Source organism: Mustela nivalis (genome assembly GCF_964662115.1).
Source record: "Mustela nivalis genome assembly, chromosome: 14".
NCBI lineage: Eukaryota > Metazoa > Chordata > Mammalia > Carnivora > Mustelidae > Mustela > Mustela nivalis.
Window position 1 is genome coordinate 64,026,298 of NC_139033.1, and position 12,455 is coordinate 64,038,752.

The following is a 12,455-nucleotide window of genomic DNA, read 5'->3' on the forward strand; positions in this document are numbered from 1 at the left end:
TTCTAATGATCTGCAGAACAGCGAAATCTCTAGTTTAGCAGGAGATTGAAATATTTTTTGGATTGTGCTATATATGAAAGCCATCAGAGACAATAGAGTCTTGATAGATATCCACTCTAACATTTGCAAAAAGCATTAACAATATATCACACTTCACTGCCAGCTGCAAACCCATAATATTATTCACAAATTATCTATTTAAGATTGGGGAGCCAGAGACATTTTTGTAATGCTAACATATTAAGACATCCCCTCCAGAGAGGTTCTATAGAACCTCTGCCTGCATTTTTCATTCACCTTACTGCTTGACCATGTGATGATTTTGAAATTGTTGCCTGGCTACACCAATCCCTATTTCCTAGAGTATTATCTGCCAGTGCCCAGAGGGGTTATGTTCAAGAGTGTTACTTCCTAAAACTGGACCATAGTTTATATAATTTATCGAAGGAAGTTTTTAAAACCATTAAAAATACTTCTAACGGTTAGTTGATTCATTCTGAGGGGGAAAAAAGTATTACTTTGAATAATGAAATGCTAATAAGACCAGAAAAATTGAAATTGAATATCATGCAAATAACATGGGCATAGGGATTATTATTTAAGACGTACCTTTATTCTTATTAGTTTGATTAACAAATGATATAAAAAATTGTCGAATAGAAAAAAATTAAGTAAATTTATACCAGATGCTTTTATAGAGACCTAAAACTTTTAAGTATCCCAAAGGAAATAGAATTAATTTATGATGAGATAGGAGTCTTTGATATCTCTATTAAGACTATAACAAGAAAGAGGCATATGGTGGAGAAATATCAGTAAGGTAGACATGTCTGGCTAAGTGGTGTAAAATGAAAGCATTAATTAAGACATGTGAACAATAATAATAACAATTGCAGCAGCAGCAGCAACAGCAGCAGTAATGATGGTAATAATAATTAAAAGCCAAGGTGAACAAAAAAAAGGAAGTGAGGATGGGTAAAGGTCATTCTACATAGTTATGATTTTATCCAAACAATAATCAATCACTAAACATAACTCAATAGACCTAGTCTTGACAGCAGATTGGATTAACACTGTTTCTTTTATTAGAATTAGATTGCTGGAGAGTAAGGGATCAGATTAGGCTGCTAGGCACTGAAGAGGAAGCAAGAAAGTAGGGTCAGAAGGCCTATCTTGGGAGAAGGAACAGGGATGGGAAGAAATCACAAGGTCGTATTTTTAAGTTCTTGTTAGACAAAGATGGGACAGAGATTTGTGACTCAAGAGTTCATTTTGGTTACATTCTTTGCTCTGTGTCAACATTTCTTGGAGCGTTTGATAAATAATAAGATTGACAAATTTGACTTGCACTTTTCTCTTTTTACCTGCCTGTCTGTCCATCTGATGAAATTTGAATAAGAAATAGGTATCTATCAAATTGGAAATCAATGCATCAGCTTTCATTTATCTTCAGAGACAGCACACAGCTGTGGTTAAGAGTATTAGCTGTAGAATCAAATAGACCTGAGTATGAGCCTAGGCTCAGTTTCCTCATCTTTAAGACTAGATCAAGAATGATTACTTTGTATAGCTGATGTGATAAGTCAGTGAGATGGTGCCTGTAAGCCGTAAGCACTTAACCTGTCTCACAGTGGGCATTTAAAAATCTTTAGACAATGTGTTATTAAAACTCTGAATATTTTTATTATTATTGATTCTAAATAAAAATAAAGTGGAATGGCAGAATTTGTTTATGTTAACAGGAAAAAATGCAATACATTATTCTAACATTCATTGGGTATCTTTAAACACTTGAAGGAAAAGATTATTCTCCTATTAAAAATATGATAAATAATAATTTCAAAACAACATCCTCAGAGATATATATTCATATGAATAAGTATTTTACTGTATGTAATTTTCATATCCTAATGAAATTCAGATCAGAATTAATATATAATGAAAAAATAGTTTTTATGAATAACTTATTCCTGTTGTGGAGAAAGTTGGCAAGTGATGTGTATAGTATATTTAAGAAGCCCGCAGTGTTCTCAGCTACTCCATTCGACTTTTAGTTAATGCAGTGGAGGGTTTCTACTTGACAGTGAGAAAAGAACATTACACAAGTCACCATGTTCTGCAGTTTTCTTGCCAGCCTGCTTTATGCTCATTTAACTTTTAATAATTACCGTATGCCTGGCTAGATTTCAAAACTACAAAGGGAGAATTCAACTTTGCTATTCCACATTACCCTTAGCTTTTATACAAGAAGGATTTAAAAAAGGAATATTGGCCCTGAAGTAATCTTTCCTCCATGAAACAACCAAAGAAGGGAAACCCCTTAGATGGAATTTAGAGATTAAAAGTTTTTTTCCAGGTAACAAGTAATCAAGACTGCTGCTTCTTTTACTTGCCAGAAATTGAGCACTTCCATTACTGGGTAGAATGTGATTGTTTTGTCAAACTTACAGTCCTGCTGAGAACAACCAGAAATGATGAATAAAATACACACACACACACACATACACACCCCCCCCCCCCACATATACACACACTACATATATTTAGGGATATCTTAGAAATGAAGAAGCAAAGAGAACAGAAAAGCCTAAAGCTTTGTAGAAAAGAAAACCTCTAGAGATAACAATCTTCATTCTCTTTTTTTTCTGAAAGATGTCAATTTTGAGCCTAGGCTGAATGAAGTTTTGTTTAGTGAGCCTCAAATACAGGATTACTTTTCTCTCAAAATATTTGCCAAATTCTAACAGTATCTGTGAAGCTAACAAATCTGTGTTTAAAAACAGATGTGGGGAGGGGGTTTCCCAAAGTCTCTTAGTTCTGGGCGGGGAGGAAGATGCATAATGGTCTCGATTAAAAGCTCTTGATTTTAAAAGTGCCTTGCTCTAGGAACCGGGTTAAATCAGAACTACATTGTCTTACTGTAAAGTGCAACACAGCCTTGACTCAGCTTAGTCCCTGACTGGATAAAGAGGATCATTATCCTCCTGAGTCCATAATAACTAGCAGAAGAAATGATTAACATCCTCTGGTGAAAGGTAAAATCATCTGGAGCCATCATGTCTGTCATTCAAACAAAAAAGCGTTAGGTATGACAAGAAATATGATCATATAACCAAACTCCAAGAGAAAAACTAGACTGTAGAACATACTTACAATTGATTTAGATATTGTAGTAAAATGACATGGCTTTCAAATAACCCTATTATGCTAAAAAAGAAACAGATGAAATATAGATAAAAATGGGAAAATTTCATCAGAAAATTAGAATCTAGAAAAAGCAAATAGAAATTTCAGAAATAAAAAAATATATGAAATTAAGTAACAATGGATACAGTTAACATAAATTAGACACAGAACAAGACAGGATTAAAGAATGGGAAGAAAGACTAGTAGAATATATCTCAAAATAAGACATATATAGAAGAAAAATGGAAGTAGGAATAAGAATGGAGCAGATATTTGGGATTCAGTGACTATGTAACACACACATAATTAGATTTCAGATGAAGGAAAGAAAAGAGAAAAAACATACATCAAAAATAAACAGGAAACTCAATTTTGTCATTAGTTACATTAAAAGCAAATGGATTAAATACTATCTTTAGTGAAAGACTAAGAAAGTGAAAATGAAAAGCAAAAATCTAAATTTATGTTGATTACAAGGGCTATACCTTAAATATAAGGACAGTGAATGGCTTAAAATAAAAGGAAACACAACAAATACTAATCAAAGGAAACCTGGTATAACTATATTAGCATCAGACAAATAGTCTTTAAGGTAAATATTATTACCAAGATATTAAGAGACATTTTATAAGTATAAATGAGTTAGCCTAAAAGGAAGATATGCAGTTTTAAATCTGCATGTTTCCAATAATATATTTTAAAAATGAAGCAAGCATTAAAAGAACTAAAAAGATGTAGCAATATGTCAGTATCACTAAGAATATAGAATGTCTGTAGAAATTTGGATTGACATATATCTTTTATATGACATATATAACTTTATATATAACTTTTATATATATGACATATATAACTTTTTTTTCCACTTTGTACTTTATTTAAAATTAATTAAATGATAAAAACAATTATAGGTAAATGGCAATTTGGTACATTTGAATAACATTTTAAAAATTACATATTCACAAGTACATAGATCCTTTACCAACATCAAACATTTTAGTCTATGTAGTCAAAGTCTTCTGGAATTCCAAAGTTTTTATCAATTTTATTTTCTTCGAAACCAAATTTTCTTTTGGCCCAAGATTTTATTGCAAATATATTATCAGTCCATCTGTTAGCAGCTTCTTTGGCTATTTTATTTGCTTGACGTATTTCTTCCACAACTTGTGGGTCACATTCCTTGTATTCTTCTACTTCTGCCTTTAGCTGTTCCCTTTGGTCTCGAAGTGAAGAAAGCTCTTTTGCTAGCATGGTTCGTTATTCTGTTTCATGTAGGCCAATTTTAGCTTTCTCAATGCTTTTCTGTAGATTTGTGTGCTTCTGGTTTCCCTCAGATACCTGAGATTCCAGAACCTCCAACTTGCATTTCCTCGCAAGAAGAGCTTTACTTGGAAAAGCCCAGTAATAATTAGACGTTCCAATCCTCTCACAGTCAACCATACCATCATCAACCAAACTTTGAAGGACTTCTTTCACTGACATAGCAGTAATGCCTTTCTCTTTGGGAGCAATCTTCTCCATGTCTTTTAATTGAAATACATCTTTCGTCTCAAAAAATATTTCCATCATGTGGCTCTCTTCTCCTCTGCACTTAATCCTTTTTTCTTCGACATGGCTCGGGCGGCGGGTCTTCCGGTGGCGGGGCCAGAGGGGGAGGCGAGGGGCGGGCTGACATATATAACTTTTAATTGACATATTCAGAACACTATGCCTAGCAACATCTAAACTCATTTTCTTTTCAAGTGCCCAGTATATCTTCACTATAATTGATTATGTGTTGGGTCAAAACAAGCTCCAACAAATATAAAAATCTTGAAATTATTCAGAGCATGGTCTCTGTTTACAGTATAAATAAGATGGAAAAGAATAACAAGCAGGTAACTGCCTAACTGTTTGGTAAGCTGACTTATATACTTCTAAATAATCAGTAGATGAAGAGGAACCTTTAATAAAAATTAGAAGACATTTTCATCTGAAAGATAATTAATGATATGATATATCAGAAGTTGTGGTACTGAGCTAAAGCAATATTAAGAGGGAAATTTAGAGATTTTAATGCATATATTAAAAAATAATAAAAGCTCAAAGTCAGTGATTTAAACTTCTTTCTCAGAAAAGTAGAAAATAGGAACAGCAAGCCAAATCCAAATAGAGTAGGAAGAAGGAAACAATAAAAATGAGACCAGAAATCAATGAAATAGAAAATGAGTATGTAATAAAATAGATGAAATAAAAGTTGGTTCCTTGAAAAGATTAGTAAAATTGATAAACCCTTAGAAAGACCTGTCAAGGGAAAAAAATAGAGAATATACAAATTACTTATGTCAAGAATGAAATAGGAGACATTACTACAGAGCCAATTGACATTAAGAAGAAAATAAGAAAATATTCTAAGCAACTTCATGGCAATACATTTAATATTTAGAAACAAAATCAATTCTTCAAAAATAAAATTCACCAAAATTGACAGAAGAAATGAAACATTTGAGTATTCTTATATTGGCTAAAGAAGTTGAGTCTATTAATAAAAGCCTTACCACAAAAAACTGAGGTGGTCTCATAAATAGAGTTTTACAAATATGGAAGAAAGAAATAAGCATGAATACTTCCTACTCTTCTTATGAAGCAGTATAATCTTGTTCCCTAAAGTGATAAAATCATTAAATGAAAGAAAATTATAAGCCCATGTCTTTCATCTGTTCAGATATACAAATCCTATCCAAAACATTAGTTAATTGAGTCTAGCAACATGACAATAGGATGGCATACCACAGCTTTATTCCAAAAGTGTTTAGTATTCAGCAAAAATAAAAAAAATATAATTTATCATATAGAGATGCAAAAATGTATAATGAAATTCATAAGAATTTATTATTTATCATAAAATTCTTAACAAATTCTTAGCTTTCTTAAATTCATAAGGATTATCTACAAAAAATTAAAACTACTAGAGCAAAAATAACACTTGTGTGACAGTAAGGGACAATTTCTCCTGAGACCGAGAATGTGACATTAAAGTCTACCATAACTATTTTTATTCAACACTGAATTGAAGATCTTAGTTGGTATACTAATGGCAAAACCAAACAAAACCCCAGATAAACAAACAAAGAGGCATGTGTAGTGGAAAGGAAGAAATAAAATATTCACATTATATATAGATGATATGATTTTGTAAAAAATTTAAATGAACCTAGAAACAAGCCATTATGATTTAAATGTGAATTTAGCAAGATTTCAGGATATAAAAATTGATTAGAATTGATAAGTGACTTTGGCATAATATCTGGATAAAAGATCCTTTGCTAACATGGATCTCTGTTTTTATATACCAGCAACAAATAACTAGAAATTGACATTTAAGGAATTATACCATTTTATAACAGTAATAGGACACAACATATGTCTGAGAGTAAATTTAATGTAAGATATAAAATTACACACATTTTAAACTGAAAACCACAATTCATTCTTGGAAGAAATTAAAAATCTAAATAAATGGGGCAATATACCATGACCATAGATCGGAAGATCCAGTATTATAAAGATGTTGGTTTGTCCTAAATTGAGCCATAGATTCAAGATGATTACAGTGAAAATCCCAGCATTTTCCCCCCAGCATAATTAACGTAAATTGTACACTATAGTTCAGGTGTGCAATATAGTGAGTCAATAATTCTGTACATTACTCAGTGCTCATCACAGTAAATGCACTCTTAATCCCCTTGACCTATTTCACCCATCCCCTCCCCACACCCACCTCCCCTCTGGTAACCATCAGTTGTTCTCTATATTTAAGAGTCTGTTTTCTTGTTTTCCTCTTACTTTCTTTGTTTTGTTTCCTAAATTCCACATGAGTGAAATCATGGTATTCGTCTTTCTATGACTGACTTATTTAACTTAGCATTATACCCTCTGGATCCATCCATGTTGTTGCAAATGGAAACCTCCTGAATGGGAGAAGATACTTGCAAAGAACATAGCCAATAAATGGCTAGTATTCAAAATCTATAAAGAACTTATAAGCCAACACTCCCCATCCCCAAAATAATGTAATTAAAACATGGGCAGGAGATATAAACAGACATTTCTCCAAAGAAGATATCCAGATGGCCAAAAGACACATGAAAAGATGCTCAGCATCACTAATCATCAGGGAAATGCAAATCAAAACCACAATGAGCTATCACCTCACAACTGTTAGAATGGCTAAAATCAAAAACAAAAGAAACAGCAAGTATTGGCAAGGATGCAGAGAAAAAGGAACCCTCTTGCACTCTTAGTGGGAATGCAAACTGGTACTGCCACTGTGGAAAACAGTATGGAGGTTCCTTAAAAATTAAAAATAGAACTACCATATGATCTAGTAATTCCACTATTGGGCATTTAACCAAAAAATACGAATACAGTAATTTAAAAAGATATATGCACCACTGTGTTTATCACAGCATTATTTACAGTAGCCAAATTATGGAAACAACCCAGTGTTTTATTGATAGTTGAATGGATAAAGAAGAGTGGTATATATACACAAATGGAATATTACTCAGCTATAAAGAAGAATGAAATGATGCCAAAATTCAAGCACTTTTAATGGAAGTTCACAAGCTGATTCTAAAATTTTATATGTAAGTGCAAAGCACCCAAGACAGTCAAAATAATGTTGAAGGACAAAGATGGAGGACCTATTCTATCAGATTGAAGACTTATTTTGAAGCTGTAGTGATTAAGAGTGTGATATTGAGGCAAGGATAGATAATAGACCAATGGAACAGAATATAACATTCAGAAACAAACCCACACATAAACAGTCAATTTTATGAAAGATGACATTGCAGTGCAGTGGGAGAAGGAGAGTATTTTAAAGTAAATGATGCTGATTAATTGCGATACTCATAAAAATATGAATTGCCACTACTACCTCATATTATATAAAAATCAATTCCAGATAAATTGAAATTATAAATTTACAGGCCAAGAGATATAATTTTAGAATAAATCAGAAGAGAAAAATTTGATGACTAAGCAAAGATTTCTTAATGCTCTAAGGATAAAATGAAGAACTATTTGCCAAAAGACACTATCAAGATAGTAAAACGGCAAGCCAAACCACAGAGTGGAAAAAGATATTTTTCAATACATGTAAATACATAGGTGTTTTCAATACAAAGGTCTTACATCCAGAATGTATAAACTCTGCAAATCAATAATGAAAAGCCAACATGATCTCATTTATCTTGTGTTTAAAACTAGGCACGGCTAAGCTGTGGTGTAAAAACAGGGTAGTTATTACCCTTGGCTGGACTGGAGCCTGAGAGGAGCTCTGGGGTCCTAGAGTTACATTTCTTTTTCTTCTTCTTCTTGGCAGGCAGGGGGAGAGGGAGAGAGAGAATCTTAAGTGGAGCTTGATTTCATGACCCTGAGATCATGACCAGAGCCGAAATCAAGAGTTGGACGCTTAACTGACTGAGCCACCAAGGCGCCCCTAGAGTTCTATTTCTTTATCTAAGTATTGGAGACATGTATGTGTTCATTTTGAGAAGAGTCATTGTGATTTATGCAACTTTTGTATGTATGTTAAACTTCAACAAACAAACAAAACCAAAACACAGCGAACAGTAGTGCCCTCAGATACAGATGTGTTACTGTGCATCAAAGAGCTCTAGAAGAAAGCCAGGGTAGCTGCTTATGGGAAGGCATTTCTTAATTCCAAATGTTGTGGTCATTGGACACCAAATGTGGTAGATTACACATTAGCAAAAAAGTAGTGTGAGCAAGAATTTACAACACGTTATGTGTTTACACATGTACTCATTATGAACATTGTAAAATATATGTCTAGTACATCATACCTCCTATGTACATGATTTGTACATGATGAACATGTGACCACAATTAAGTGTATAAAGGATGAAATAAAGATAAAATAAGCAAAATTTTAAAAAATTAGTTTTTTCCATCCATCATATAAAATCCCATTTTAAAAAAATTCCTTTAAAAAGAAAAGAGTGTGAAAGGCATGTGATTCAATATGTCAGCTACAATTAGGTCATCACTGCCTTTACCTCATATTGTCTCAGATGCTGAGCTTATACTAGGAATAAAAGTATTCAGCTCAGCTATTTTTGCATTTACTTGTGCTTGTATTATTTATGCTATCTTCAATCTGCAGTTTCTTTGAAGGAATCGTTTAAAGCCATTTGTCCATTTTGTGGGGGTGTGATTTAGTTCAAACTAAATGAGATAAGCCATAAATTCATTTAGTAGGCACATGATATAAACTGTAAGTCATGGCAACACTTCAAAGGTGCCACATGATATCTGACCAGTAAATCCACACACTAAATGCATCTAAACAAATTTGTTTCTCTTAAGGCAGAAATTCTAGTATTTTCTCCCCATTCCCAGTGAATTGTCTTGAGGGCACCCAGAATACATATACTTCTTGATGGGTAAGTGAAGTCACAGTTTCCCTCATGAAGTTAGTGGAATTACATCTGGGACTAGGAAGAAGTGTGTAGCTCTGTGTGAACTTCTCTGTGCCCGATCCATAGATTAAGGGTGATCAAGGACTACTGGAATGCTTTTATCACCGTATCTCCACTAGGTATAAAGCAAGGTTGTCATGAAACTTTTTTTATCTCTAAATTTTCAGAGTAAGAGCCATGGACTAGAAGTCCCACAGATTGTTGTGGTTCTCATTCTGTCTGTATTTAGTTCTGTTGCTATGACAAATCTCTTCTTGGGCATGTTATTTTATCTATCTCAATCTAATTTCTTCTGCATAAAATGAGGGGTTTGTAAAAAGTGAACACAAAGTTCCTTCTAGTTATAATATGTTATGACCCAGATTGTGTCCCCCTAAAATTTGTATGTTGAGGTTCTAATCCCTAACATCCCCCTAAAATTTGTATATTGACATTCTAATCCCTAACCTCACAATGTGACTATATTTGGAGATAGGGCCTTCAGAGAGGGAATCAAGTTAAAATGAGGTCAAAGTGTTGGATCTAAGCCAATAAGATTGATGTCCTTGTAAAAAGAGGTTAGGACACAGATACAGAGAATAGACATGGGAAGACTCAGAGAGAAGATGACCATCTCTAAGCTGAAGAGACTGGCTTCAGGAGAAACCAACCTTGCTGACAACTCAACTTCAGACATCTAACTTCTAGAATGGTGAGAAAATAAATTCTATTGTTTAAGGCACCCAATCTGGTACTTTGTTAGGGCAGCCTTAGAAAATAAATACAATAAGTACGTTTTATCCCCCAGCTTGATGTAGATATAATTGACGTGTAACATTGTGTAAGTTTAAGGTGCACAATGTAATGATTCAACACATACATATATTGCAAAATGATTACTGCTAATTATTACTACTAATAAAGTTAGTTAACACATCCATTACCTCACATAGTTACCATTTTGTGTGTGTGTGTGTGTGTGTGTGTGTGTGGTGAGAGCTTTTAAGATCTACTATTTTAGCAGCTTTCAAAAATACAATATAGTATCAACATGCTGTGTATTACATCCCCAGAACTTATTTATCTTATAACCAGAAGTGTGGACACTTTGACTACCTTCACCGATTTCCCCTGGACAATACGTAAACTTGTAGAACACACACCATCTGCTTATAATTGAACTTGGATTTAAAACCAACAACCTGGGGCACCTGGGTGGCTCAGTGGGTTCAAGCCTCTGCCTTGGGCTCAGGTCATGATCCCAGGGTTCTGGGATGGAGCCCAGTATCGGCTTTCTGCTCAGCAAGGAGCCTCCTTCCTCCTCTCTCTCTCTTCCTGCCTCTCTGCCTGCTTGTGATCTGTCAAAGAAATAAATAAAATCTTAAAAAAAAAATAAAACCGACAATCTGAATCTAAGTTACCTCTATGAAGTAACTGAGCACAGAAGAGGTAACTAAATTTATTATCTCTATCTAGAAATAAATACTTGAACTCTTAAACTTGCTTGATAAGAACTATACTTCCCTCTCCTTCTAACTGTAAACTTAAGACTATTAGTTCACAGATTTTTCCTTACAAACATTATACCATTAGTCAGGTTGGGCTGACTAAGGCCCAGAGGCCCAGAGAATCCAGAGGTGGTATGGGTCATGGCCATGGTGGTTTTGCTGTTACTGTTTAATATTTATGGAGTACCCAAAGCTATGTGGGAAGATTACACAGTGTTTTCTTGCGTGATGCCCAAGTTTCATCTGGTGAAATACTTTTTTTTTTTTTTTAAATACTTCTTTACTTGCTCAGTCACCAAATATTCTCTTAAAGAAACAAGTTACCTTATTTGAATTTATAAAAACCTGATTAGTTTTCATCCCACTTATATCCTAGTAACTATTTTCCAATAAAACATCTGGTGTCCAGATAGGATGGCACTAAATCACATTTATATCTGAGAAACTAAAAGAATGTGAAACACCAAATAGGTTGTTTGCTCAAGGAGAATGGACTAACATAGTTAATTGGATTCTCTCCTTGTCTTTCTGATAGCCCAAGGCTGTTTTGGGAAGTTAAAAAAGGCATATGTGAGGAAAGATATTAGACAGTAATGCTAAATCTTTGCATAATCCATTTAACAAATTACTTCTTTTAAACTGAGGTGTGCTGTCAAAGGAAGGGAACACATTCAGTCAAATGTTAAAAGAATAATAGGATCGCTTGCTTCATGTGCAGTAATGGTAGGCAGGTAAAAATAACTGGCAGGGAAAGGGGAGGTATTTTGGACTCTAGGCTCTGGTGGAAGTTCTACACTTCTTATTGGGGAGCTTTTCTGCTCTTCTGCGCTGGAAAATGAGTAAAGGAATGGACTTTTCCATAGCTGATGGATTTATCGGCAGAATGAGGAGCTAGTCCTAAGTGGTTTTCAAAGTGTGCTCTCTCCACTCAGGGCAACCTGGGGATAAGGGTACCTGGAGGATTAGGGAGCAGGTGGTCTTTGCATCTCTCACCCAGGGATGTCAACCAGGAAAGTTCTACTTTTGTTGTTTTGTGTATTGAGCTTTATTTAAAGATATCCTTTGATTAAAGTGTTTCGAAACCAAAACAACTTCGGGGACTGGTTTTAGTACTGCTCTTGCTAATCTGAGCAGAGTTTTGTGCTTGGAAACTTCTAGTCCAATGCTCTTACTCTGACAGTGTTTACACAGATGCTTAAAGCTAAATGGAGTCTGGTTTTGTGCTGGTGGAGAACTATTTAGTCTGTGTGACTGTTAGAAAGAAGGCAAAGAGGGCACCTGGGTGGCTCAGGGG

General features: G+C 34.1%; 1 pseudogene across 1 annotated transcript; it reads right to left on the reverse strand.

Moving 5' to 3' along the window:
• Nucleotides 1–4,040: 4,040 nt before the first annotated feature.
• Nucleotides 4,041–4,814, reverse strand: LOC309847972 (meiotic nuclear division protein 1 homolog pseudogene; annotated as a pseudogene). The gene has a single exon. The product of its transcript is annotated as a meiotic nuclear division protein 1 homolog pseudogene (transcript).
• Nucleotides 4,815–12,455: the final 7,641 nt, after the last annotated feature.